Below are 27,496 nucleotides of genomic sequence, written 5' to 3' on the forward strand. Positions count from 1 at the left end.
CCCTCAATTAAATTATAAATCCAGACTATATCTATAAAATAGTTTTATCTATAAAATAGAATGTCGCTGGCCAGGAAGCAGAAAGAGCAAGAGAAACTTCCTGAACAGAGTCACCGAGGGAAGAGATGACTTAGGGTTCAGGTATAATGGAGGAAAAAACAAGAAGTGCATATTCCTTTCCTTCCACCACTTCAGATTCCCCAGAATGATGGAATAAAGACAGAAGCAAGAAGGAAGACATGTGCAGACTCTTGGGAGGAGGGAGCCTGACCCCTCTGTCCAAGATAGAATTCTAAGGAGGTGACAGACTTCAGCTAAAGAAACAACCTTGGTGTATGCAGGCAGGCAGAACCATAGAAAATGTTGCAAGGATTTCAGTTTCCCAAGTGTGATACGAGAGCAATGAAGTGATCTGCTGGGTTTGAGAGAGATAACTCCATAGTGATCCTTTTGTAAAGAGAAGGAAAGTGCCATGGATGGCCATACTCCAAATGCCAAGAAACTATGTAAGTCTCTGGCAGCTTTCACACCATTAGGGCACAGAAGGGGACCCCTAAGAATGACTGTGATTCTCTTACTACTAATGTTTATGGGAGTTAAGTTAGTTATCAAGTGGAGCTATAGAAATGAAGATGTAAACCATTATAGAGAAATAGAGATACAGGTGTATGTCTTATCAACAGATTTAAAAATGCACCATGCTCACTGGTGCCTCATTTATGCTTATGAATGACCATACAGGCAAGATTTTCAAACCTATGCCATTAAATTTTTTTCCATTCATTTTTCTCCAGATGAGTTAATACACACACACACACACACACACACACATTTAGGGGATTACATTTCTAGTTTGGGAAACCTGATTGCTATGCCTTTGTCACAATAGGAATTGAGGATTTTCTTTTGATCCTGAGAATTTAAAAACTATAAACTCAATAGTGCAAAGAAAGCCAGACTGATTAAATAGCTTTTTTGACTTCCAAGTCATTTTTATGCTTCTAGTGTCCACCCCGAAGTGGATTATTCTCAATGTATTTCCATAAGAAGATGAAGTGTCACTAGTGTCCTTTGAATAATGAGGCATGAAAAAAAGAAGGGGATAGCATCTAACATGATACATGGGAGCGAAAGCCGCACAGGTGGCCCGATTGGGAAATCCTTGGTGAAACAAGAGAAGATGTGGGGGGGGGGCAGAAGATGAGGCAGCATCAGGTGGGGGGAAGAAGAGGGGGTATGTAAAAAGAAATAAATGGAATGAGGGTTTTTCTTAGTTAATTTTTAAAAGTGAAGAAGAAGGCTACAGGGGAAGTAGAACGAAGGCATTCTTTGGAAATGAGCATAAACAAAGCCACTAATTTATAATTTAAAGCAAAGAAAGACATAATGAGAACTCACTCCTCCCTGCCTAACTGCAACTGATTCGGTAATCCGTCTCTACAGAGGCGATTAGGCCCTTCAAGGGCAATGTAATGGATCAATGGATTCAAACAATTGCAGGTATGTACACAAATCTGAGTTGAGGAAATGCAGGGTGGGGGAACCCTGAAAACTCAAGGCCACTGTTTGTCAGAGCCTCTTAGCAACAACATCTTGTTTTCCATTTGCTTGATTGCATCATTTGCATGAGATCAAACACAGGGAGTTGTAGACAGGGAAAAACAGATCACTCTAATATGCATTAGAGATGGGTCCACAGGCCTCATCGTGAGACGTGCTACACGGAAATGCATCCCAGTGCATGGAAACCTCACCGATTACTGTCAAGCAAACTATAATTTACAATACCGGCCATGAATTATATGCTATTTTACGATTGATTTCATGCTGTTGTTCAGAGAATTTCATTGATCTCAATTTACAAAATGAACCAATAAGTAGGCAATGATTTTCTTTTAACTCCTGGTATAAACGGAGGAATTTATATCTTATTGGTTTCTCCCATTAGAAAATTAAAGAGCAGTTCTTGCCTCTTTATTATCTTATGTATGTTATCTAGTTGTTTTTCTGACAACCTCCTAGTATCCTTCTGTACATGAGAAATACAGCTTTACCACAGTTTTGCTTTCTCCTCACTATGCATCCTTCCCACAAGTCGTCACCAGGATCTTTACAGATGTTGGCACATTCTAGGTAGCCACTGACCACATCTTCTGTCCTGTGGTATTCGAACTTGAGAATGACTGCTAGGTTATGGTTCAGTGAGAACGCATCCTAGGCGGCAGGCCTGAGTAAGGTGGTGTGTTTTGCACAGATGCCTGGAAAGCGATGAGCTATGCCAGGACGCACATGGGATGTCAGGGTGCATTCGTCTCTGCCATGGTGTAGCCCTTTCTTCACAATTGCTTGCTCAGCCTTTTGATTCCCGAAAATCAGATTCTGACCTTATAATTAATAAAAACGGAAGCCTTCTTCAGCCTGAACATCCTTGCCCCTCTGCTCTCCATAGAAGCCTAGACTTACAACGTACTTCTCTTCAGCCAGGGGAGCAGGGGACCACCACAAACCTCCCACACTGGCTTCCAGGCTGCTTTGCAGAACCGGAATCACGTTGCCCTGAGAACAACTCATATGTGCAACGGTGCCCAAACTACATTACTAGACTAAACAAATTTTCTGTTTGCGCTTCTGATATTTTCTTCTTCATTAGAGAACTCCACATCCCTCCCTTTCATCAAGATCTTGTCCAGGGGCCCCAGGGTGACTCAGTCGGTTAAGTGTCTGACTTTTGATCTCTGCTCAGGTCATGATCTCATGGTTCATGAGTTCAAGCCCCACATCTGGCTCTGATGCTGATGGTGTGGAGCCTTCTTGGGATTCTGTCTCACCTTGTCTCTGCCCCTCCCCTACTGGAGCATGCATTCTCCCTCTCTCTCTCTCTCTCTCTCTCTCTCTCTCTTAAAATAAATTTAAAAACTTTGAAAATTTAAAAAAATCTCGTTCAAAGTTTGTATTATCCATGGTCACCTCCCGATTCTCCTCAATGTGTGCACAGTATGCCTCTATTTAGCTACCATCTTAACAAACCTCCCTGTAAACACCCTCATATCAGTCCTAAATCTTCATGGTGTGATAAGTGTTACAAGTTCTTTGAGAACAAGGATGCAGCTTCCTACGGGCATCCCCTATGACTTCTAATACGTAGCACCCTCCTGGTGGTTGGATAGTGAAAGCTTTCACTGCAATAAGGTAACGGATGGCAAGGAAAACCTGGTGCCTCCATCAGGAGAACAGCATGTGGTGGAGGAACCCAGACTCCTGCGAGTTGTCAGTCACCACTCTGGGGACAAAAGCGGAAGGAGCCATTACTGTCAGTCGTGATAATGAGGCACAATGCTTCCTTATTTTCCTCTTTTCTTCTTTGGCTGGTTAGAACAAAAAGGCTCCCATGCAAAACTCCTTAGGCTGACAGCATTCTTATCCGGCTGCCTTCCAGCCTGGCTTCTGGAGCATTCTAATACTCAATTTGTTATACACTATAGAGTATTGAGCTCAAGTTTGTTTTCCTTGGATACTTTAATAATATAACCCTATAGAAGTCCTTCCTTCTCTCCCCTCTCTCTCCCTCTCCCTCTCTTGTCACACTCACACACACACATACACACACACTAACATACCACCTCTCCTCCATCTTGCCTCTCAGAGATATAGAATTAGGGAGCCAGTAACTGGCATCTAATTTCCATAAACGCTTTCAACTCCCAAACCAGTGAAGAGAATTGAAATAACTTTCTTGGGATACTGTCTAAATAAATTTAAGTCCTATAACTGAGCTAAATATTTCTCGCCGAATTGGAAGATTTCCCACGCAATTTACGTAGACATTTGCTACTATCATATTCTTTAAAAATCCCAGGAATCAGTTAATATATCGTCAGACAAAACTCTAGTTATGTGACATCTTGTTAAACAACAGAAGTTAATGAGCCATAATGAGAATAATGATAAGTGTGTAGCTACCTGTAGCAGGAAAAGAAATTTATGGATCCGCACTCCCCTCAAAATATGATATTGAAGGTAAGATGTCATTAATTCAGTAACAATGATGGCCATAACACTATCTGCTGTTTGCCAGGCACTATTAAATATATTTTAGACTCTCTTTTTTTTGTAAGTATTAAAATAACTCCGAAACAGAAACTGTTATTCCCAAAGTACAGATAACAAAATTTCAGCCCAAAGAGATCCGCTGTGTAAGGCCCTGTGAAAGGATCAAAGTCTACCTGAGTTCAGTCTGAAAGCAGTGCAGGGGGAGGGATTTAGGATGGAGGTGCCCATGGCCAGGTCACGTTTATTTCACAAAATGGGCTCCTTCCTGTTCACACCCTGAACCACCAGCTTAGTGAAGTACTGCCCGAGGATGGTTTTCAGTGAAGACCCATCATCAATTCTTAAATATGACTTGAATGATTTCTCCAACCTAGCCCTATACTGGACACTGTGTAATATAAAAGAAGCAATGAACATGACAGAATGATATTGTGATAAAATGTGTTTTTCTTGGATATTTGCTCTCATAATTACAGAGGTTTGTGGAGGATCACCTGTTTAATTCATCATAAAATGCCCTTGCAATTTAATTCAGAATGATATGCTGAGAAAATTGTCCCTGCATATAAGAAAAGAACATGTAAAATGAACACAATGGGTTTTCAGATCTGAAGTTATAATGTTAGGGTATAAATAAATATCCTACTAAAATGATGCTTCTACATCCACTTCTGAAAATACAATGCATCATAAGCAATCACTGTGTATATAGAAGCTGGAGGTCTTCAATGTCACAGTCACAGTGTTTGGGCCCATTATAAGACTTGCTGAGTTGTCTATCCTTGAACCATTTCCATGTAATGACAGGCTTTTCTGTTTTAAAACAATAATTTTCAAAGAATGGTTTGTTGACATTCCTCCAGGATAAACACTTGTATTATAAATGTTCACACTATGATAATGTCTAGCTATTTATTTCTGAAATAATATTTTACTGATGATTTTAAATAAAGTAACTACCTGTGATGGTTAATTTTATTGTTAACTTGGCCAGGCTATGGGCTTGGGCAACACCAATCTAGATGTTGCTGTGATTAATAGTTAATAATCATTAAGTAAAGCAGATTGCCCCCCATAATGTGGGTGAGCCTCATTAAGTCAGTCAAAGGCTCTAAGAGCAAAAGCTGATGAGTCCCAAGTAAGAAGAAATTCTGCTGCAAGACTGAATCACAGAAACTCTGCCTGTTGCTCGCCTGCTGGTATGCCCTGAAGATTTTGGACTCAAGACTCCCACCTGCTGACCAGACTGATTTCAGATTTTAGATTTGCCAACCCCCACAATCATGTGAACCAATTCCTTAAAATAAAAATAAAAATCCCCCTCCCACCGTCACCCTTTCACTCTAATATAATATTTTTGGTACTTCATAAAAGGAGGACCTCATCTTGAGTGTTAGGCGTATATAGATTTCTCTGGGTGTATCTGACGGAGTTGGTGGCCAGCCACTTTGCAAGAGAACTGGAAACTGTCCTTTGTGGCACAAGGGGCAAATTTAGCAGTCATGGAAGGGAGGAACCAATTTGGGTATACTCTTGATTCAGATATACCTGTGAATTTCAGGACAATTCCTAAGATGGCTGACAGAAGCTTGTTCGTGTTGAAAGGTGGGAAATATTTTGGAACATTTGCTCCTGATGCTCGGATATGATGGTGTTTATCCAGAGCAAGGCCATGGGTATGCTCCATGGAGTTAGTGTGACACTTGACCAACTGGTGTCAAGCTTGATACTAAGTGCATGTGAGAAAACCCAAATTACTTACTCCCCAGAAGTGCATGAGGATTAGTTTACAGAAGATAGAGATCATCTACTAGCAGGTGAGGGTGATGAGCAAGTAAAATATTAGTATTGGAACTAATGAGACTTATATTCAGATTTATGAGATATTGAAAAATCTGACACAAATCTATCTATTATCTATATCCATCCATCCATCCATCCATCCATCCATCCATCCATCCATCCATCCATCGTTCCTTAATCTATATCCTCTTCAGAGTATAATCAATGGCTGCTCACTGCATCAAATCTTATACTTTGGGACTCTGTATGTTTCTTAGATGGACAATGTCGTAAAGCATGGATTCAGGGGAGGAAAGTGAAAATTGGTATACTTTACAGGTGACAGAAACAGGGTAATTAGACCTCTTTTGTCTTGCTTGTCTTTATTTTGAAAGAGAGAGAGAGAGCAGGGTAGGGGAAGAGAGAGAGAGAGGGAGAGAACAAATCCCAAGCAGGCTTCACACTCAGCTCAGAGCTCAATACAGGGCTCGATCTCAAGACCATGAGATCATGACCTAAACTGAAATCAAGAGTCTAACGCATAACTGATTGAGCCACCCAGGTGCCCCCTCTTTTGTCCTTTCGGATAACCCAAAACAAATCATAACCTGTTCCCTCTCAAAGACTGTTCAAAACAAATAAAATAACAAACAAATAAAAAGAAAAACAAAATAGAGTAAGATATATATGGTCATTGACCTTGAGGAGAAAAAATAACAAAACTTCATTTGAGTAGTAAGAGATAGACAAGTGGATAGACAGATACACGCATACCGTAACTATGGATTATAAAAGTTAGTAAATACAGTATTATAATATAGATGCAGGACAATATATCTGAATCCATAACTGTCTGAATGTATCTAACACAACAGAAGTACACACAAATGTTACATGTAAATGGAAAGCATTTAGAACAATGCCTCAATGCCACATATAGAATGGTGTTACTTGTTTGTTAACTTAAAATGTTAATAATAATGATTATGCCCTTATTTATATAATGATTTGCATTTTCCTAATTTTTTCATGAAACTATTTTTTTTAGATCTCAGGGGTAATTATATGTAGGCACATGATAAAAATTTGAACTAGGAAAATGCAAAAGAGTACAAAATGAAAAGCAAACATTTTTCTCACATTTCCAATGCTTTAAAATTGCAAACACTGGGCTAAGAAGCTGTGATACATGTGAGAGGGCCATGATGGTTTGCACCATTGAACCTGGCATTAGCTGCACTTGAGTTTGGGTAATAACCATATAATCAATTTACTTTTTTCTTTATGTAGTTACTAATACCCATTACAAAAGCAGACAAAGTTTAAATACTATTGGATGACACCATTGTGAAAGGAAACAAAAAAGAGAGAGAAAGAAGAAATCACCAAAGCCTTGGGTTTGAGTTTAGAGTCTTTTTTTATGTTTATTTTTGAGAGAGAGAGAGAGACAGACAGACAGAGAGAGAGAGAGAGAGAGAGAGGAGAGAGAGAGAGAGAGGAGAGAGAGAGGGGCAAGCAGAGAGAAAAGAGAACAGAGGATCTAAAGTGGGCTCTGGGCTGACAGCAGAGAGCCCGATGTGGGGCTCAAACATATGAACCACGAAATCATCATCTGAGCCAAAGTAGGATGCTTAACCAACTGAGCCACCCAGGTGCCCCACTGAGTTTAGAGCCTTGATTAGTGTGAACATGACTTGAATCACTGCTACTTCATTCATTAAAAGGAATTTATATCATTTTTAACCTCTCTCCCTATAATTGTTGTGAAGGTTAAATGAGATAAATAGCCATAAAAACATTTTATAAGGAAGAATTTATCACACAGGTAAGAGGTAACAATTTTAAACCATCATCAAAAACAGGAGAGCCTGATTCTTTACATTTAGATGTTATTCCTATTAACTAATGCTCATAAATACTGAGAATAATATACTTTCAAAGTGTTTTATAATGTAATTATGTAAAACCCAGTATATACATATACATATGGACTTAACTAAGTCCAAAACATATGGTCAGTTTCTTATGAAAGGAAGCATGTATATTTGATTTCATATACACATTCAGATAAAGCTTTTTGTCATTTATTTACTCCCCTAGTATTTGCTAAGCATCTTCTATGTGCATCTGTTATATGATTTATACGCTGCGAGACAGCAGATAACAAGATTCATACTAGATTTTCTTCTGAACTATGCATTGCTCTGGGTTATGTTTTCCAAATTTCAGATCCTGTGTTTTATCTGGTATAGAAATTTATGGAGTACTAATGATCCTAAACCACTTGAATTTCTATAGCTTCAATAAGTTAAAATATAAAATGGTAAATGATTTGAGAAGAATATTTGTGCAAAGTTGCAAATTATCATCTATGTCCTATGATAGAAACTGAATTACGTATAAGAAGAACTAATTTAGAAAGAACTAAAGTTTCACTGATTAACAACAAATTACAATGAGAATATTAGCACCAAAATAATTATAGACACAAAATTGAAGATAATATAGTGCTAGCATTAATATTTTACTATTAGCCCCTAAAATGCTCATATTTCTAGGTTCTCTGCTTTTTATCATATTTCACAGTAACTCACAAATAAGTCATAAAAGAATTGATACAATACACAAACTCAGATATTTGTTCACTTATGCTACCATATCCATCAGATAGAGAGTAATTAATATATATCCATTTAATTTTTTTTAGAGCAAACATCTTTCTGCCTCTTTATGTTTGGTGAATAGCTTCAATGTCACTGAAATTATAACAAACTTTTCTTAGAGCTTCCATAGTGGTAATTTCATAAGATTTTTATTTCCTTATTTACACTCTTAAATGCTCCTTAAATACTTGTATTAATGTTTGGCTAGTGTAAATTCATGGGCTAATTTTATTTAGGCACATCATTCAAAATAGTCTATTTGTTTTTTTTAAAGTATAGACTGGACCAATGCTGTCATTAAAACAAAATAACTTCAAAAATGGAAGCCAAACTTCAACTTATAATGTGTTTTCTTAGGTGGAAACATACTATAGATGCTGAATTTGAGAAATATCTCCTCAAAAGTTTGTTGGAGTTCCATTAATACTAAAGGTATACAGTGTTGTAGAAAACATTTATTTGATTTATATTTTAAAAACCAAGCTTAACTTTATAGCAGTGGTTCAGCTGAGGGGGAAAATCTCTTAAAATTATCCATATAGTCTTTTCAACACCCAGAGTTCCAACCTAATAGAATTTATGACCCGTATCCTCTTGATTTTTGCATAATAGAGCTACACAAGTGGCAGAAAGTGACTTTCTAATCTCCCTACATGAAATAGATATTCAAATACTTGCATATTTGGTAGCATATCCCTAGGAGTTGCTGGACTTGGACATTTCCACAACATCGTGGAAAAAAAATAGAGAGGGCAATGTAAGAATATCATTTTTGTGAAATAGTCTTTAAAAGTTGGAATATATAAGACAAACTTGCCTAAACTCTGTTGGATTCTGTTTTTTTTTTTTTTTTTTTTTTTTTACTCACAACTCTTTTTCTCCTGTTCTAGGTTTGAATGTGAACATAGGGATGGAATTTTTAGTCAAGCAAATGGGATGCCTTTATCTATGGTAAGTCATTCACTAACACTCCTCTAAAGTTTTCTACTCAGAATAAAACAGGAATTTTATTTTGCAAATATGTGCTAGTCTTTTGTTTGTAATTGTATAGAATTTAACTACATAACTACTTGGCATGTTTAAAATAACTGATCAACTTTTAACATATTTTAATTTGTAGCTATGGGATGATAGCTGTCAGAGATTTTGTATACATTGTGTGGTCAGACACGTTGCAGTAGTCCGTGGAGCTGTTCAATACAGAGAACTGGGATGCAAATATTTACCCGATATGTCCAGCACGGAGACACATGTCATTTCTCCGACACCAATCGACTTAGGTCTGGCTGTCAGTCTCAGATAAATTACTCTGTCTCTGAACATCCTTCTGAATACCATTTGGCAGTCTGGCAAATTCTCCACATAATAAAATATAGTTTTCACACAAATGAAAAAAGCTCCTTCGTTTATTCATTCTGAAACAATCTTTATCTTTGTCCTCCTGTATACATAGATCCTTCCATTTCTTCAGGGTAGAAGATGAAAGACACAGTTCCTGCCCTCAAGGGACTCAATCTAGTGAGGAAGATTACTCAGTCAACCAGTAATTCTAGCAGTGTTTGCTCAATGGTAGGAGAGGTCAGAACATGGAGAGAAAACTGTAAGCTGCTTATGTCTACATGCACCAGGACAGATCCTAATCAGACACTACTGTATTGCCCCCGCCTCAGAATAATCAATTAAGATGCATGAAGGGATAGATGAATGAATATGTGAATGAATGAATCACAAATCAGCATTCTTGAAAATATTTTGTTGTAATATTCTTTAGGATTCGTTCTCCAAAAGAAATGAACGAATGAATGAATGAATGAAAAAACAAACAAAAGTCTGTTTCATTTTCGCTACTTTGGTGCACAGTTGTAAATCATTGTACAGTATACCTACTGTTGTGAGCTGAACCACACGCCTCCAGAATTCATACATTAAACCCATCACCTTTAGTACCTCAGAATGTGGCTGTATTTGGAGATACGGTCTTTCAAGAGAGGATGAAGCTAAAATGAAGCCCTGAGTGTGGGCCCTAACCCAATTTGACCAGTGTCCTTATAAGAAGAGGAAAATTGGATGCACAAAGACACCAGGGATGTACGTGTAGAGACGAAAGACATGTGAGGACAGAGCCAGAAGGCGGCCATCTGCAAGCGAAGGAGAGAGGCCTCAGGAGAAACCAGACCTGCTGACACCTTGATGTGGGACTTCGAGCCTCCAGGACTGTGAGAGAATAACTCCCTGTTATTTAAGCCACCCAGTCTGAAATGTTGTCATGGCAGCGCTAGCAAACTACCATTGCTGTGCGTGCATTAAAAGAATATATTATTCTTTCCCGTCTATGGTTAAGTGGAACAGTGATGAGATGCAGCCATGCAGTGGTACAGGCACAGAAAGTACAGTTTACCTTGCATAACTTTTCACTATGGGCTTTCAGGAAAGACCTCCCTCTCCCATCAGTACTACACTCTGCAGACATGTATTTTCTGCATTTATCTCTTCAATTTCTGAGTGTACAATGTTAGACGGTTCCCATTTAAAATCAGGCTTGCTTTAAATGTTAAAAACTTAAAGCTAACAATAGAATGAGACATTTTAATTGACATGTTGTCTTTAAGAATACATTGATACTGTGATGAAGATATGAATGTTGTATTAATATTTTGACACCGCTGAACATTATTAATAATGTAATGACATTCCCCAACGTTCTTTTCTTTTAAACGTATCTAGTTGAGATTTGGGATTTGGGATTCAGAAAATTAGACAAGTAACAAAATTTTAATCCTAGCTGTGCTATGAACTACCTTTATGATCTTGGGCAAGTCAAGTTCCAGAATCTCTATTTCCTCACCTACCAAATGGGAATAAAGTTGTTTAACCTTTATACATCACTGGGTCATTTAAAGAGTTATAGGAGTGATACATGTGAAAGTATTTTGCAACTGTAATTTACAACAACAAAAAAAAATCAGCAGATTTTTATCTGATTTTTGGAGATGAGAAAAGTTTACTTCAGTTTTTCTAAGGAAGACCCTATGAAGGAAAGCATTTGTTTATTTGACTACAAGTATTAGCAAAAATGACTTCATTTAAAAAAATGCCATAGGGGAGCCTGGGTGGCGCAGTCAGTTAAGTGTCCAACTTCGGCTCAGGTCATGATCTCAAGGTTCGTAGGTTTGAGCCCCGCGTCAAGCTCTGTGCTGACAGCTCAGAGCCTGGAGCCTGCTTTGGATTCTGTGTCTCCCTCTCTCTCTCTGACCCTCCCCTGCTCATGCTGTTCTCTCTCTCTCTCTCAAAAATAAATAAAAACATTAAAAAAATTAAAAAATAAAAATAAAAAACCCCACAATATATGAAGTAAAAAAAAAAGACAAACCAAAATTATAAAAATAGGAAATAAAACCTATAATACAGTTTCCATGCAAATGTTAAGCATTTTCAATGTATATTTTAAAATATTTACAAAATGGGAATAAGAATATGTCCCTTTAAATAATGCACAAAACATTTGGAGAATTTTAAGGAATTAGAAACACAACACAGAAAATATTATATAAAAGGATAGTAAAATTGCTATACTTTTGTTTATAAAAGAAAAAAAGAATCCAACTATTGTAATGATTTTGTTAAATAATATTGTGAAATATTTTAAAGTGCTGTATAGTCATTTAAAGCAGGATTTCAAAAATAATTTAGTAATTTGGTAATATGATCACCTTATATTATAAGTAGGTAAAAGATCGTAAAACAGCCTAACCCAAATTGTGTGTATATATATCTGTGCATCAATAAAAAAAATCAGAGGATGGTGAATCTACAAGCTGATTAGTGATTTGCTTCTGAGGGGTGAAAAAGTCGACAATTTTAATTTTTATTTTCAAGTTTGTTTTCCAAATTTTCTTTTGGACTTAGAATTTACCATTTTGTGATCATTTTGTTTTTAAACTGTACTTAATTTTGAACAGGTAATACGTGAATACGTAGGCACGGTACACAATCTAACGAATACAAAAGAGCCCCCGTGAACATCAAGTCTCCCTCTATCCTTGTTTCCAAATTATCCATTTCCGTTCTAGGAACTTACTGTTTATTACACATTTATGTATACCTCCAGAGGAAATCTAAGTATATAACCAAAAACGTAAACATTAGCAGGCTAAAGAATATACTTTTCTGCACCAGTACTTTATGATATACTTTGAAGATGCTACCTCATTGGTAGATATTTGTTCATTCAATTAAATGAGCATATAATATATCCAGTGTGCATATTAGTTATTAGCCATAACTTATGTAACTAGTCATCTGTTGATGTTTATTAGGCTTTTTAATTTACATTTTATTTTATTGGCATATATATGTGTATATGAACAGAAAAATTAGTAACTTTGGAATAACCTCAAGTATAATAAAATATAAAAGTCAGCGAGCTGTTTGGGATGCTACTTATTACTACTTTTTGGTTATTTTTATTAGTATTACATACCCATTAGATTTAAACTAGCTGACAGAAACAAAGGATAAGACCATTTGCACTTCAATTTTCAACAATTCTTTTTATGATGGGAAAAGAGTAGGTGATATTTTTAAATATATACTTTGATAAAACAAAGATAAATGAAGATAAGGTATTTAAGCGTGTTAGACTTTCGCTACAAAAATGATATCACGAGGGAATGCATTGCTAATGGCATTAGCTCTGGAGTGATGTTCTAATGCAGATGATAAAAATCAAGGAATGAAGGAGGGCACTGGTGATGACCACTGGATGTCCTATGTAAGTGATGAATCACTAGATTCTACACATGTAATTAATATTACAGTGTATGTTAACTGGAATTTAAATAAAAACTTGAAAAAATCAAGGAATTAATGGTCTCAATACAAAAAGTCTAGAGGAATAGTCTAAACATATATTTTTTATTTTGGAAAGGAAGACATGCACTGAAAGTTTGAGGGTTTCAACAATGAGAGAAAATCAATCAACAAAACAGAGATTCAGTTTTAAGAAAAGAGAGAAAATTTCAGGGAAATTCTCAAAAGGAAAGTAGACAGCAGAATTGGGCAATTTCCTAGGATACGTATTTGTGAAATGCATTCAAATGAAAAATATGTATATATTTTAAGTTAGAATAAGCAAGCTTGATTCTAGTATTTGTAAATTTAACAAATGAGCCAAATTTTGGAATTATAACAGTCAACATTTGGAGTGGTGCTCTAGCTCATACGGTTTCTTCAGAGGCTATTTTTTTTCTTTCTCTTCTTTTAGTAGCCAGATCCTGACTTCTTGGCCCCAAAGTTGGACAGCTGATCCAAGACCGAACAATATACATCCTTCCTCAATATTTCTCAATCTGCTCTTAAAGAGGTTGCCCAGGCAGCAGGGTAAGAACTGAGCTGCTACTAACCATGTTCTCCAGTCCATGGAGAAGGCCCCAAATGTTACAGTAGAAAATGGTTCCCATTCCAGAAAGAAACAAAGATGAACTAGTTGGATTTCTATCACTTACAGCTAAAATACTCAGAACTCACAAATATATTTACTTAGTAAAACCACGAATGAATAATAGTTAATGCTTTCAAAGCATTCAAAGTTTTGCCATGGATAAACTATATTGCAAAAGTATATTTTACAAGTGCTTAGGTGAATGAAAAAAAATATTTCTAGTTTTATTATTGAGTCATTCCTTTACTAAAAGTAACCTAAGCTTTCCTGGGTATTATTTTTTATGTATCTATGATATAAAGATACTATTTTGAAAAAAAACTTTATAAAAATATGAAGGGAATTTTATCCTTTAAGGAACAAAAGTTTCATATAGACCTTCTGAACACAATAAAAATTTGACAAAAGTAAGCTATGAGGAAAGACTATTTTGAATTTAATCTCCGATTCCTTTTTTCTTCTTACATATCCAATATAACTAAATTCCCCCAAATATCTCTGATGTCTGTGTACTGTCCACTTCTCTATATCGTTTATGACTTGAAGGGCTTAATCCCTCTCTGCCTTTATTTTTAGAGAAAGGGCATCCTAACAATCTGAGAATGTAGAGTCGAATAATAGTGGAATTCTCCTATAGTTTGCTGAATTTCATAAATCGGATAGAGAGACAATGACTCTAAAGCTTATCCAGATGTGGTTTTACACTGATGTCACTAGGCTTTGTTCCATAATCGAGGACCCTAAAAATATACAATTTTAAGCTTAGTATCGGCAATAAGGTTAATGGAAATCTGCACCAAGGGTAAATACTTTAGCCGGAAATATTTAAACACCATTTAAAAGGATTTAAAATAAGTAGATTTGGTTTTACACCAACTAAAGCACAGAGATATAATACAATAGAGCTGTTAACAAATAAACATAATGCTTTTCTCTCCTCTTTTCCTCATCCTCGCCATCTGTGTTGCTAGTCCAATTAGCTTCTTACATTTAAAGTTCTAACCTACTTGCTTTTCCACCCACTGCATGGAGACAACAGCCATGATTATTTTAGAATAATGTCATTACTTTAATCATTTATTTTCCAAAACCCTCATGCTCTGCATCACTACTGTAAATCCTTCAGTCCTTCAATGGTTCTCCATTTCCTCAGAACAAAGTTCAAACATCTCAATGCACCTATAGCCCCTTTGATAATTTGACTCTCACCTTGCCTTCCAGTACTCTTGACCAGCTATCCAGGGCATTCAGTCATATTAAGCTAGGCCCTATTTAATTTTCATGAAATGCACATTGACAGCTCTGTGCCATTGACTATTCTTCCCTGGTCCTCAGGCTTGCCTGTTTCTCAGTTCTGAAACTCTTTTCTACAGGCTGCAAAAATTCACTTCCTTAGGGACACTTCATCCTCCTGATTACCTCTTCCTTTGCCCTCACATCTATAACAGAACTCACCGCAGACTGGACAGCATTCATTACATTTAATTGTGTCAATTTCTGTCTAAGCAATTGAACTGGAAGTAGGTAACTTCCAACCTTGTATACAGTAGATGCTTGACAAGTATTTTCTCAATGAAATATGTAGTTTGGTGACATGTCTGATGCGGATCCTTTGCATGAATAATCTTTATAATGATGTTACAATACTTTTACCATTTCTACAATGAATAGCACATGTTGGTTGATCATTTACTATGTCATGAAAGAGTTGTAAGCACCAGGCTAACCACTTCTACATGTATTATCACATTTAATCCTCCCACTAGCCTTCCAAAGTAGATAGTGCTATTTCTGTCTTACCAGGAAACCAGGGCTTAGCCACCTGAGTGATTTTGTCTCTCAACCCTACACAAGTTCTTCCCTTTTAAGTGTGGGTAGAACATGTGAATAGAATGGGATATTTCTCCCATAATTATCTTACCTTATATGGAGAAAAGAGCTGACTGTGGTATGCCCAATCTAACTTTAAAGGCAGTTTTCTCTAGATGGTAGTGGAAGAAGTCAGATTCAAAGCATGAAGGGGACTTGATGAGAGAGACTTTCTACCATGGAGGCTCTAAAAGTTGAGCAGTCCCTGGCTGACAGTCAGTGGAAGACAAAAATGTCAGCACCAGCACTGCAAGGAATCAAATTCTCCCGACAACCTGAATGAGCTCAGAGGTGAATTCTTGCCCAGCGTCTCAGAGAAGAGCTTGAACTGCCCAGTTTCTGGGTTTTGGCCTAGGGAGACCCTAACTAGTGACTCAGCCAAACCAATGTAAACTTCTGACTTACAGAACTGTGAACTGGTGAGTGAGTGTTGTGTTAGGCTGTCTCCTGAGGCACCCTGGCAGTATGAGCAGCTATGAGACAGAGTCATGGCCGCTGGAGTTGAGCAGAAGTAACATAGTCATTCCCAGGTCTGGTCCATAAAAATCTCCAACTTATTATCCTTCACTCTCTTCCCTTACCTATTGCATTAATAGAGGTCACTCCAGAGCAACCTTCGGAGATGTGTGTAGGAGACACAAGACCCTGCAACTTCATGGGACCCTGAATGACTGGGTCGAGAAAGGAAGCTTTGCTGATCTAACCCTTCACCTGCACGGGGCTCAGAGGCTGCTAACTGAGCAACAAATAAACTTCTATAGGGCTTCTGCTAACAGAAACGTGTGTGTGTGTGTGTGTGTGTGTGTGTGTGTGTGTGTGTCTGTGTGTCTGTGTGTCTGTGTGCATTTACATCATCCAGATTTTTTTAACTAATATATAGAAGGCTTTATATGAAATGAGAACGCAAAGAGGAGAATGATCTACTCTTTTAACTGGGGATGAGAATTCCATCAAAAAAATAGCAAGTTCAAAGGTCTAGACAAAGACTTGTTGTATTTTGACTACAAAACAAAACAACAAACAACAACAAACCAAAACCTAAGCAGAGGCAGAAAGGGAGCCAGCACAGTACTGTAGAAAAAAAGATGGGAGTTATAGAATGACATATGCAAAGAATGTAGGTATACTGTAGGCCAATAGAAGGAGTTTGAGTTTTATTTCAAGATTGGATATGAGGAATGAAAATGAAAAAGTGAAATTAATTCAGGTTTTTATTTCTGGCAAAGAGGTGAATAGTATTCCTGTTCACCGAGATGAGACACTCAGGAAAAAGCCCCACATATTTTATGGAAGGTAGTAGATATAATTAATTCAGTTTTGGGGACTTGGGATAAAATGCATGAATTGGGCATATCCAATATGCAGTTAGAAAATGTTTATAGCTGGGGTGCCTGGTTGGCTACATTGGGTAAGCATCTGACTTTGGCTCAGGTCATGATCTCATGGTTCGTGGATTCAAGCCCCACGTCAGGCTCTGTGCTTATAGCTCAGAACATGGAACCGTCTTCAGATTCTGTGTCTCCCTCTCTTCCCATCCCCCACTTGTGTTCTGTCTCTCTCTCTGTCTCAAAAATAAATAAACAAAAAAAATTTTTTTTAAAGAAAAATGTTCATAGCTTAGGAAAAAGTGTCTGAACTGCAGATAAGGTTGAGTCATCACAGGGACATTGTATGGAGTGTCCCAAGAAGAACCTTGCCATAGGCCAACATTTGTGGGTGGAGGGAAGAAGCTAAGACACACGCAAGCTTGCGTAGCAACAGGAAAATTGAGAAGGTGGAGTGTCCCAGACACTAATAGAAGAACCTATATAATGAAGAAAGGATCAACAATCCGTCAAGGTGTCATGAACTATACTAATTTCACATGGTCTCTGGACTGGGGCCCATAAGAATTTTGACAACCTTTGAGAATGGTTTCTACTGAGTGGTCACGTATTTACAAAGCCAATGAAGAGACAGTCGGTGGAATTTTGTCTCCCAAAATGATGCTCAAATCCTAATACCATTATCTGTGAATGTGACTTTATTTGGAATAAGGTCTTTATATAGATGCTCTGATTAAGATGAGGTCATTCTGACTGAGACTGGTGTTCTTACAGGGTGAGAGAAATGGACCCAGGAAAAACAGTAGATAATGATGGAGGCAGAAAGGAGTGATATAGCTGAAACCCAAGGAATTATCCAGACTGCCAGTAACCATGGAAAGCTGGACTAGGCCAGAAAGAATACTTTCCTAGAGTTTTCAGAGGAAGCATAGCCGTGGTGACACCTTGATTTAGGACTTCTAGTGCAGACTATGAGAACATAAATTTCTGTTGTTTTAGGACCCAATTTGTGGTATTTTTTTTAAGGGCAGCTCCCATACATGCACAGAAGGTCAGGAGGCAAAGAAAGTAAGCTAGTGGAAGTAAGGACTATGATTGTTGAGGTAAGAAAGGCAAGGTTGGGGGCATGAGTGGAACATGGAGCCCAGAACCAAGACACGGATTCTCCATGTTTGTCTTTTTTCTTCTCCCACATGTAAAAGATATGCTGATGAATAGAGTTAGTACAGAAAGAGAGACAAAGAAAAGTTGGGCTAATTGATATAGAAGTACTCACCAAGGTAGGAGAGGATGATCCAGAGGGCGATTAGCCCTCTGCAGGAGAAGGGGGAGGAAGGGGGATATTGACTGGGTCACCAAGGCATCCGATAGTTTCTGAATTACACAGACATCAAAAGATGATTTATATTCATTTCAAATGACTGAAGAAGAAATCGCTATCTGCAGGAGAGACTCAGTTTTCATTTATTTCAATAAGATATAAGAAATAGAACATAGGGTCTCTATCTAATGACCTCCCACTGAAATGTCAGTTCCATGAGGGCAGACCCTTTGCACCTTATGGTTTCCACTGGATCATCAATGCTTAGAAAAGCACTGAGTGTCTATATTGTAGACACCCAATAATATCCATTGAATGAATGAACCATTCCATACAAATGTGATTGTCTCTTTTCTAAATAATTTTTATTACTCTCATGAGATATATCAGTTTTTAAACTGATCTTGTTTAGATACCTTATCTTCTCTATATTTTTTAGGTATTTGAAGGAAGTCTAAGAATGTTATTAATTAGTGAATCAGATACATAATTAGAGGTTGAATTGTGCTCCCCCCAAATTCATATGTTGAAAATTTTCCCCCAGTACCCCAGGACATGACCTTATTCAGAAATAGGGCCACTGTGGCTATAATGAATTAAAATGGTCGGCTGCCTGGGTGGTGCAGTCAGTTAAACATCTGACTCTTGGTTTGACTCAGGTCATGATCTCACAGCTTTGTAGTCTTGAGACCCACATCCTGTTCTATGTTGGCAGCGCAGAGCCTGCTTGTGATTCTCTCTCTCTTTCTCTCTCTCCGCCCCTCCCCCACTCATGCTGTCTCTGTCCTTCTCAAGGTAAATAAATAAACTTAAAAAAATAAATAAATAGGGGCACATGGGTGGCTCAGTTGGTTAAGCGGCCGGCTTCAGCTCAGGTCATGATTTCACGATTCGTGGGTTCGAGCCCTGCATCCGGCTCTGTGCTGACAGCTCAGAGCCTGGAGCCTCCTTCAGATTCTGTATCTCCCTCTCTCTCTGACTCTCCTCTGCTCACACTGTCTTTCTCTATCTCTCAAAAATAAGTAAGAAACATTTAAAAATTAAAAAAATAAAAAATAAAAACGATGTCATTAGGATGGGCCCTAAAACAATATGACTTGTGTCTCTATAAAAAGGGGGAATTTGGCACAGGCAGCACCCAAGGAGAACTCCACGGGAAGATGAAGATCAGGAGGAGGCATCTGCAAGTCACGGAGCTCCAACGGTTGCCAGCAAACCATCAGAAACCAGGAGACAGGCACAGAGCGGATTCTCCCCCGTGGCCTCAAAAGGAACCAACACTGCCAACATATTGATCTGAGACTTTGAGCCTCTAGAACAGTGAGACAGCACATTGCTGTGGTTTACTCCACTCCATATGACACTTTGTTACGGCAGCCCTAACAAAACACTTATACAACTCGTTTAACCAAAAAAAAAGCTACATATCCGATAATTAAATGAAAATTTCTAAGAAGCTACAGGAACAGCCTACCTCATTAAAACTGTTTACCACATTTAGCATATTAATTACCTCTGAATTATGCATCGGTGTTTGTTGTCATTTACTTTAAAATATTAGTTTACTGATTCTCAGTGTTTCTTCAATTTAATCCAGTTCAATTCAATTCAATAAGAGTTTATTAGATGCCAATCGGGTCCTTATTTCTATGATACATACTATAGAGATGAGGAAAATAAATAATGACATGAAAACTGTACTCAATGAACCTACATTTTTGTTTTGGATCATGATATATCCCCTTTCAATAAGTTTTTGTTATAGGATAGAATATATTTAAGTGGTAAATTTGTAGGAAAGTTATATGGAAGATTCTGTGACTCAAAGGAAAATGGGGGAATTGTGATAGATTATCAATACATTGTGTGACATTTTGATGGTGGTAGACAGTGAGCAGTAGAGGTACAATTGAACTCCACTACCTTTCTCCTTTATCTCCCTTTATCCCTCTGAAATCCCTTCAGATATAAAGTATTTTCCTATCATTTAAGAACACAATATTCATCAACTAGGTTAATAGATTACAGGTAGTATTTGTGTTTGGTCTTAATATATAAATTTAAACATGTTTAACTTTTTCACATACTCATGCACTGTAGAAATATCTTAAAGTAAAAATGACACTTTAGTTGTACTTTGACAATTAACCACAACTGATATTTCAACATTCTATACAAATTGTTTGATTTCCTTGGCCTTTTGTTACTAAGCGAACATGGATCTTTAAGAGTAAAGTATGTACTGTGCGTTGACCCAAAGGTCTGGTATGTGGCCAAACTTTGAGCAACTTTCCTATAGAGTCTTTGATCACAAAGTTAGTGATCTAGCTTCTTTTCTTAATTGAGGCTTTTTCCCTTGTATCCTCAAGGTTTCTTAGACTCTTTATAATTTAATACTATATGTCTGTGATATAACAAGGGGACAAAATATGACTCTAATATGACTCTAGTTTGTAATAGAGAAGCACCGTGACTCATAGATGAGATCATTGTCTTACCCGAAAACCCTCATATTCTCTGTCTTATATTAATACTCAGCCTTATGGATTAGAACACGAGCATGTTAATAGTATCCCCTCAATAATATTACTTTATGTAAAAGGAGCAATTTGTGTGAACTGCATTGTGGTATCCAAAAATTCAAAATACCAGAAAATATCAAGGTTAAAGTGAAGTTTTATTTTGCTAACAAAGGATGTTTTGTAAACCATCAGTGTGAATGAATATAATTTAGCCAAATTTGTAGAGAATTGATAAGGTTCCTTATAATGCTTGGTTAGGAGTACCTAACCTTTAAATGCTTTTTATTGTGCCATAAGCAATATAGCTTCTTCTGCAATAAATTTTTCATCGTCAGACTTAAGTGTTTGGAAGATTCAAGATGAACATTTCTATTTTGCTGTTTATACATGGTTCTTTTTGACCTTGGCAAATGAGACCAAAAAAAAAAAAAGTTTCTGCACTTTTAGTCGGTTAAAAATATAAATACTTACTGTCTATGTAACTTTACCAGTTATTCCTCTGCCTTTCCCCTTTCCTTTCTTCTCTCTTTCTCTCTCTCTCTCTCTCTCTCTCTCTCTCTCTCTCTCACACACACACACACACACACACACACACACACACACACTTCTTACAATATTATTTTCCTTGCTTCTTTACTGCCTTAGCATTAGTGATAAAAGCCCACTGATGAAGAAACAGTAGGGAGATGCCTTTGCTGGTATGGGAAATCAGCCACCCTTACTCAATCATAAGACTATGATACATTTATCAGATGATACACTTGAAGACATACATGTTTTATGGGTTGGTGTCAGATCTTTCTATATCTATAGTATAGAGGCCCTATTGACTTTTAATCCCTTTGGAGTTCTGGTGGTCATAAGCAACAGTGGCATAGGTCGGTCAACCAACAATAATTTATAGAAAAAAAAGAACTGTCCAGGGGTATCACTATTCTTTCTCTACCAGTTAGCACAACTCACATAAACCCCCTGTAGTTTACTTCTCCCAGCTTCCGCCATCTTGGTATCCTTATTTCTGAAAACTTTGTAAGCTTCTTTGAAACATCGCATAAACTTGTTAAAGATTGCCAGTTTCTGGTAGGGTGCTCATTTAAAATGAGAATGATCTGGTTGGCTACAGCTTGGATAGTCATCATCAATCAGGATGCTATCTAACCTGAACTTTGAAACAATCCTGGTGTGTTGAACAGTCTCACAAAAGATTTTTTTCTACCTCTTTATGAACATACTATATACACACATCTTAACTGGCGCACAATAGCTCTGCTGGTGATATCAATGTAGGTCCTTCAATCTTTCAATAATGTTTTTAATCATAAGCTTTAAAGCACGATTGTTTTTACCTTGGAATTCTTAAAAATCTGTTATGGGACAGAAATAAGAGATTAATGGAGATCTTACAAAAAAAGATAAATGGCATCACCAGAATACCACAAAACTGGGGGAAAAATTAATTGAACCTATACTTTTGATAAATATTTATTTTTTGCAGAAGAAAAATGCATACTAGTTTGAGCTGTCATTATACTAACCTACATCCTATTTTTCATATTATTAGTAATACATAATGTGGTAGTTTATATTCAAAAATAAAACTAGGATGTATATACCTCATGTATTTATCCAGAAATACACCAAGGTTACTATGGTTACGAAAAATCCATTACCTTTGAATACAGAATGAAAAAGTTTGACTTAAAGTGTGTGCTATTTATTATAGCAAACATCAACAGCCTTCGGGAGGTTCTCTAACTGGATTCATTTTTCAGTGTCACAACTGACCCACCATACTACTAGCTTATGGCCTATGCAAGGCAAAAAATTTGAACTGTATGCATTTTTAAATATATTTTGTACTAACTCACAGTGCAGCAATGCCTTTGACTTTTAATGCTTCATATTTAAGAGAAAGAAGAAAAAAATTCAAACCACCTAGATGTTAAGTGGCTTTCGAATTGAAATGCATTTACTTTTACCTGTACCCACATGGCAGCAAGATCCATTTGCTACACATAACAGAAGAATGTTGGTTCTTTGCAGGGACTTAAAAGGAAGCTACAACGAAATGGAGTACAAGTGAGGGAAAGAAGAGTTGACACTCTGAATATTTAAGAGGGACATTAGGCCAAGTTATTAAGGAAGTTTTTGATAGTGTGGAAGACAAGGAATTTTAAATAGTGCAGATGATTACAGCCAGGGAAAATGGTATAAAACACAGCTCTTGAGGAAGTTTCAAAATTATTCCTCACCTATTAAATTGTTACTCATCAAAACTGCGATCAGCTGAATCAAAGTAAAATTTAAATCTTTAAGAAACATGCAAAAAGTATGCACTGTAACTAGTAGTTCAACACACGAGCAAAAACAATATTTGCCACCTGTAAAGTTACGTAAGATTTAAGAACATGCACTGCTGATGAATTTTACTGGGAGAGTATGAAAATGTGTATCAAATATTTTGTAAAGGGTCACTACGTTTGAGTTGGCTGTTCCTCTTCTGGGAACCTAATAAACAGAGATTATATACAATAATATTGTCACAACATGTTTAAAGGAGAGATAAATTAGAAACTTAAGCTCTTTCAAGTGGTTACATGCATTAATGTACATTTAGATGGAATAAGATGTTAGCATTAAAATATTTCAAAATATTTTCAGAAAAATGCTTCATAAAGTGGGATGTAGTCAAAATAAGGAAATATGCAAGGGTTCAAGATTATAAATTAAATTATTAATTAAATCTGACCTGTAATGGGTCAGATTTGTTAGAGAGAATTACATCTTATATTGAGTTTCTATCTGTATAGTGGGATGATCAGGTGTTAGACATCTGCATGTTTTAAATTACCTGCAATAAGCATATAGTGCATTATAATTTAAAAATATTATCAATTATTTCTCTCATCTATTAGACCACACCTTCAATTCCTCTTTCTTCTTACGAATCGACATTTTAGCACTAACAAGATCCATTCTAAACTCTCACCATCTGGAGAGGGCTGATAAAAGAAACTCATGTAGCCATTTGGACTGATAGATTTCCTTTCTCATTCCCTTCTCTGTGATTCTTAGTGGACAGGTAGACTTTGAAGACCTAAATGACCTGAAATTAGTGCTCACTGCAGATATGAAATCTTAAGAATTGAAAGGAATCTTAAAGACCATTTTATTCAATTCTCACACAATTTAAGAATCCATACAAAAGTTGGCATTCAGCCTATGCCAACAGAAGAAAGAGCACTCACTCTAGGGTGCTGTTACAGACTGAATTGCATCCCCCCAAACTCATATTTTGAGGCCCTAACTACCAATGTGACTGTATTTGGAGATGGGACTTTTAAAGAGGTGATGAAGGTTAAATGAAATCATAAGGATGGAACCCTAGTCCAACTGGACCGGCATCAGTATTAGAAGGGGAAGAGACAAGGGGCTGTGCACACAGAAGAAAGACCTTGTGAGGACGCGGTGAGAAGGCAGCTGTCTGCAAGCCTAGGAGAGAGGCCTCAAGAGAAGCCAAACCTGCCAACACCTTGATCTTGGACTTCTAGTCTCCAGAACTGTGAGAAATAAATTTCTGTTGTTTAAGCCATCCAGTATGTCGTATCTTGTTGTGGCAGCCCAAAAAAGAATAGTATGGGTGCTCTGGGGTTTGTAATCAGGCTTTGGTCTCCCTGACAGAGTTGTTGTGAGGGAAAATAAAAATAATGTGTAACAATTTGTAATACGTACTGATATAAGTGTATCATGTTTACATATTAAGTAGCTTTCACATATTGTGTAAATATTCACATGTTTACATAATATGCTTATGTTGATGCTGATAATTTACATATTTGTGTAAGATATTTACATATTATGTGAATGTATAATAATATGTAATATTGATTAATGTAAATATAAGATATTATATAATGATTTGATAGTAGAATGTATAACGATTAAAAGCATGGACTGTGGGGCCAGACAGAGCCAGATTTGAAGTAGTTCCTCCAATATGGACCAGAATTTCTTAACATCTCCAGGCTTCAGTTTTACTGGTTAAATGTTAGAACAATCGTGCAACACTTTGAACCTCAACATAATGCTCTTGGCTTCGTTTCTCTCCTTCATGTTGCAGTCCCACTGTGCCTCCTATCTTTAGCCACTTGGGGATGAGAATAACACGAAACAGTTGTTTGTGCAAAGCCAAGAAGGCTATAGAAAACAAAAATACTATCTGAGATTTAATCTTGAACAACCCACATAACCAATGAAAACCACTGAGGAATTTATTACCTCTGTAGCTAGAGAAGATGGTTGTGGGTGCGATAAATATATTCCAGTTTCGTTACATAGCATTAACATGTAGGCCTCTATTCTACTAATCCATCTGGTAACATTTGCTAAAATTTTTCATTACAGATACCATAGTCACATGATTCTGTCGACCCAATCAAGCAAAATAAGGAATTAGTATCAAGTTGTAGGTGATATTAGATATCGGTGTGAATTCTGGCCTCCTGTCTTCCCACAGTGCTCTTCTCCTGGCTGTGCACAGTGTTAACTCCCATGGCATTCTGCACGTTTTTGGAAAATTTAAGGCTTGCATTTTGAGAATGGCTATCAGCCACACAACTTTCCTGTGAACTGGATTACCACGCATATCTACACATGGAAGGGATCTTAGTTTCTTTTTCTCTGCTTTCTACTCTTCTTTTTTCTTTTTTTTTCTTTCCCACCCTACTCCTACCCTCGTACCAATTCCCCTTTGCTATAGTCTTTTTTGTTTTCAGGCATATCATTTGGTTAGAGAGAGAGAGCAAGAGAGAGGAGGTCAGGGAGAGGGGAACCCTACACAAATTCCAACCTCTCAGCACAGAACCCAGTGCAGGGCTCAGTCTCATGAACCATGAGATCATGAGCTGAGCTGAAACCAAGAGTCAGACACTTAAGGGACTGAACCATTCAGGTGTCCCAACTATGTTCTTTTTCTGTTCCCATCAGTCCCCAGACTTCACTCAGTCATTTACTCAATACTATATAAACCTACTCTGTGGTAAGTCCTGGAGATGCAGTAATGAACAAGACACTTAAGGGCATGTCTTCATGATGCTTATGATGCTTATTTTACTGACAAGTAAATATCAACCTTACTCAAAGACAATATAGACAAATAAAGAGGGGGCACCTAGGTATTCAGTGAGCATAGCTGGAGCATATGAAAATTCATACTTGGGATATTAGAGAAGGTTTCTCAGAGGAAATGTCTATTTTGGGCATAAAAGATGTGTTTTCTTATTATGTATGAGGATATATTTTGGTCCTAGAGAAGTGCTTTATATTAACTATTAATTCATGTGTACAGTTTATTATATATTATGCTTTCATTTCCTTTGAAGTAATTTCTGTGGCCTATATATTTAATTACAATAATGCCTTCAGACATTTTTAAGGTAATCGTAATCTATTTCTAAAGTTTAAGACATGAACTCTGCATTCTTCAGGAAATAATATTCTCTGAGCACTAAAAACATGTTAGGTGTTTTATTTATAGGTCTAGTTTTCTTTAAAATCTGAAAATTGTAGTTGTTCCCATTTTACAGATTCAGAAACTAAGCCTCAAAAGTGAATTAACTAGTTTTGAGACTACATTCTCTTCATCACAGCCAGAACTCTTGGATTGGTATCCAAATACCACTCATAGGTGTGTGACTTAAAAGAAGTTACTTAATCTTTCTATGCCTCAATTTCTTCATTTGTAACATGGGGTGATAATAATATTTTCCTCATATAACATGTGTTACAGAATTCTATGCCACCTCGAGGAATAAGATATTAAAGTGAGAGCTCTTATCCCCTGAAGTTTCTCAGTCTAGAGAAGACACAAAAAATGTAAGCCCTGATAATGTAATTGGGTAAAGGTCATAGCCCTGTCCACAAATGCCTCAGACCTGCACTTGCATGTGTCCCCACGAAGACACAAGCATCAACAGAGAAGAGGGAGTGCATGGCTGATTCCCTCTTACAACCTTAGTACCTGGCATTAATGTGAAGGAGTGAATACATAAATAATTAATCCTGCCTCTGACTCTAACTTGTTGTGACCTTTCATGAAGAATTTAATATCTCTCAGTCTCAGTTTTTTCATCAATAATATTTGATTCATGATGTCTTACCTGATAGTCACATATAGTATATAAAATACCATGCAATATATAACCATTATAATTACTACATCAATGTAATGTTCAAATACCAGGCAATAAGACATGATATAGACTTCTGTGTTTTACAAGGTTTTTAGCAATTTACTTCATTTTACTCAAGTGTCATCACACTTAATAATACAATCTGGGCATACATACCATGTTTCTTCTCAAATGGCCCAAAATTAAGATGACACTGAGTCACATGTCTGAGTCTCAAGATTATCTCACAATTATGAGGGTTTTAGAGTAGCTAACTCATGTGACACTGGAATTTGTTTGAAATGACATTGACTCAACCAGGCATTTGTGAGTGTCACTAGGGACCACACAAGA

The 27,496-nt window shown here is 36.9% G+C and overlaps 1 protein-coding gene across 1 annotated transcript in view; it reads right to left on the minus strand.

The window, feature by feature from the left end:
* The window catches only part of USH2A (usherin), a 697,677-nt gene that overhangs the window by 347,005 nt on the left and 323,176 nt on the right, over positions 1–27,496 (minus strand). The window lies entirely within an intron of this gene.

Source organism: Suricata suricatta, chromosome 3 (assembly GCF_006229205.1).
Source record: "Suricata suricatta isolate VVHF042 chromosome 3, meerkat_22Aug2017_6uvM2_HiC, whole genome shotgun sequence".
Lineage (NCBI taxonomy): Eukaryota > Metazoa > Chordata > Mammalia > Carnivora > Herpestidae > Suricata > Suricata suricatta.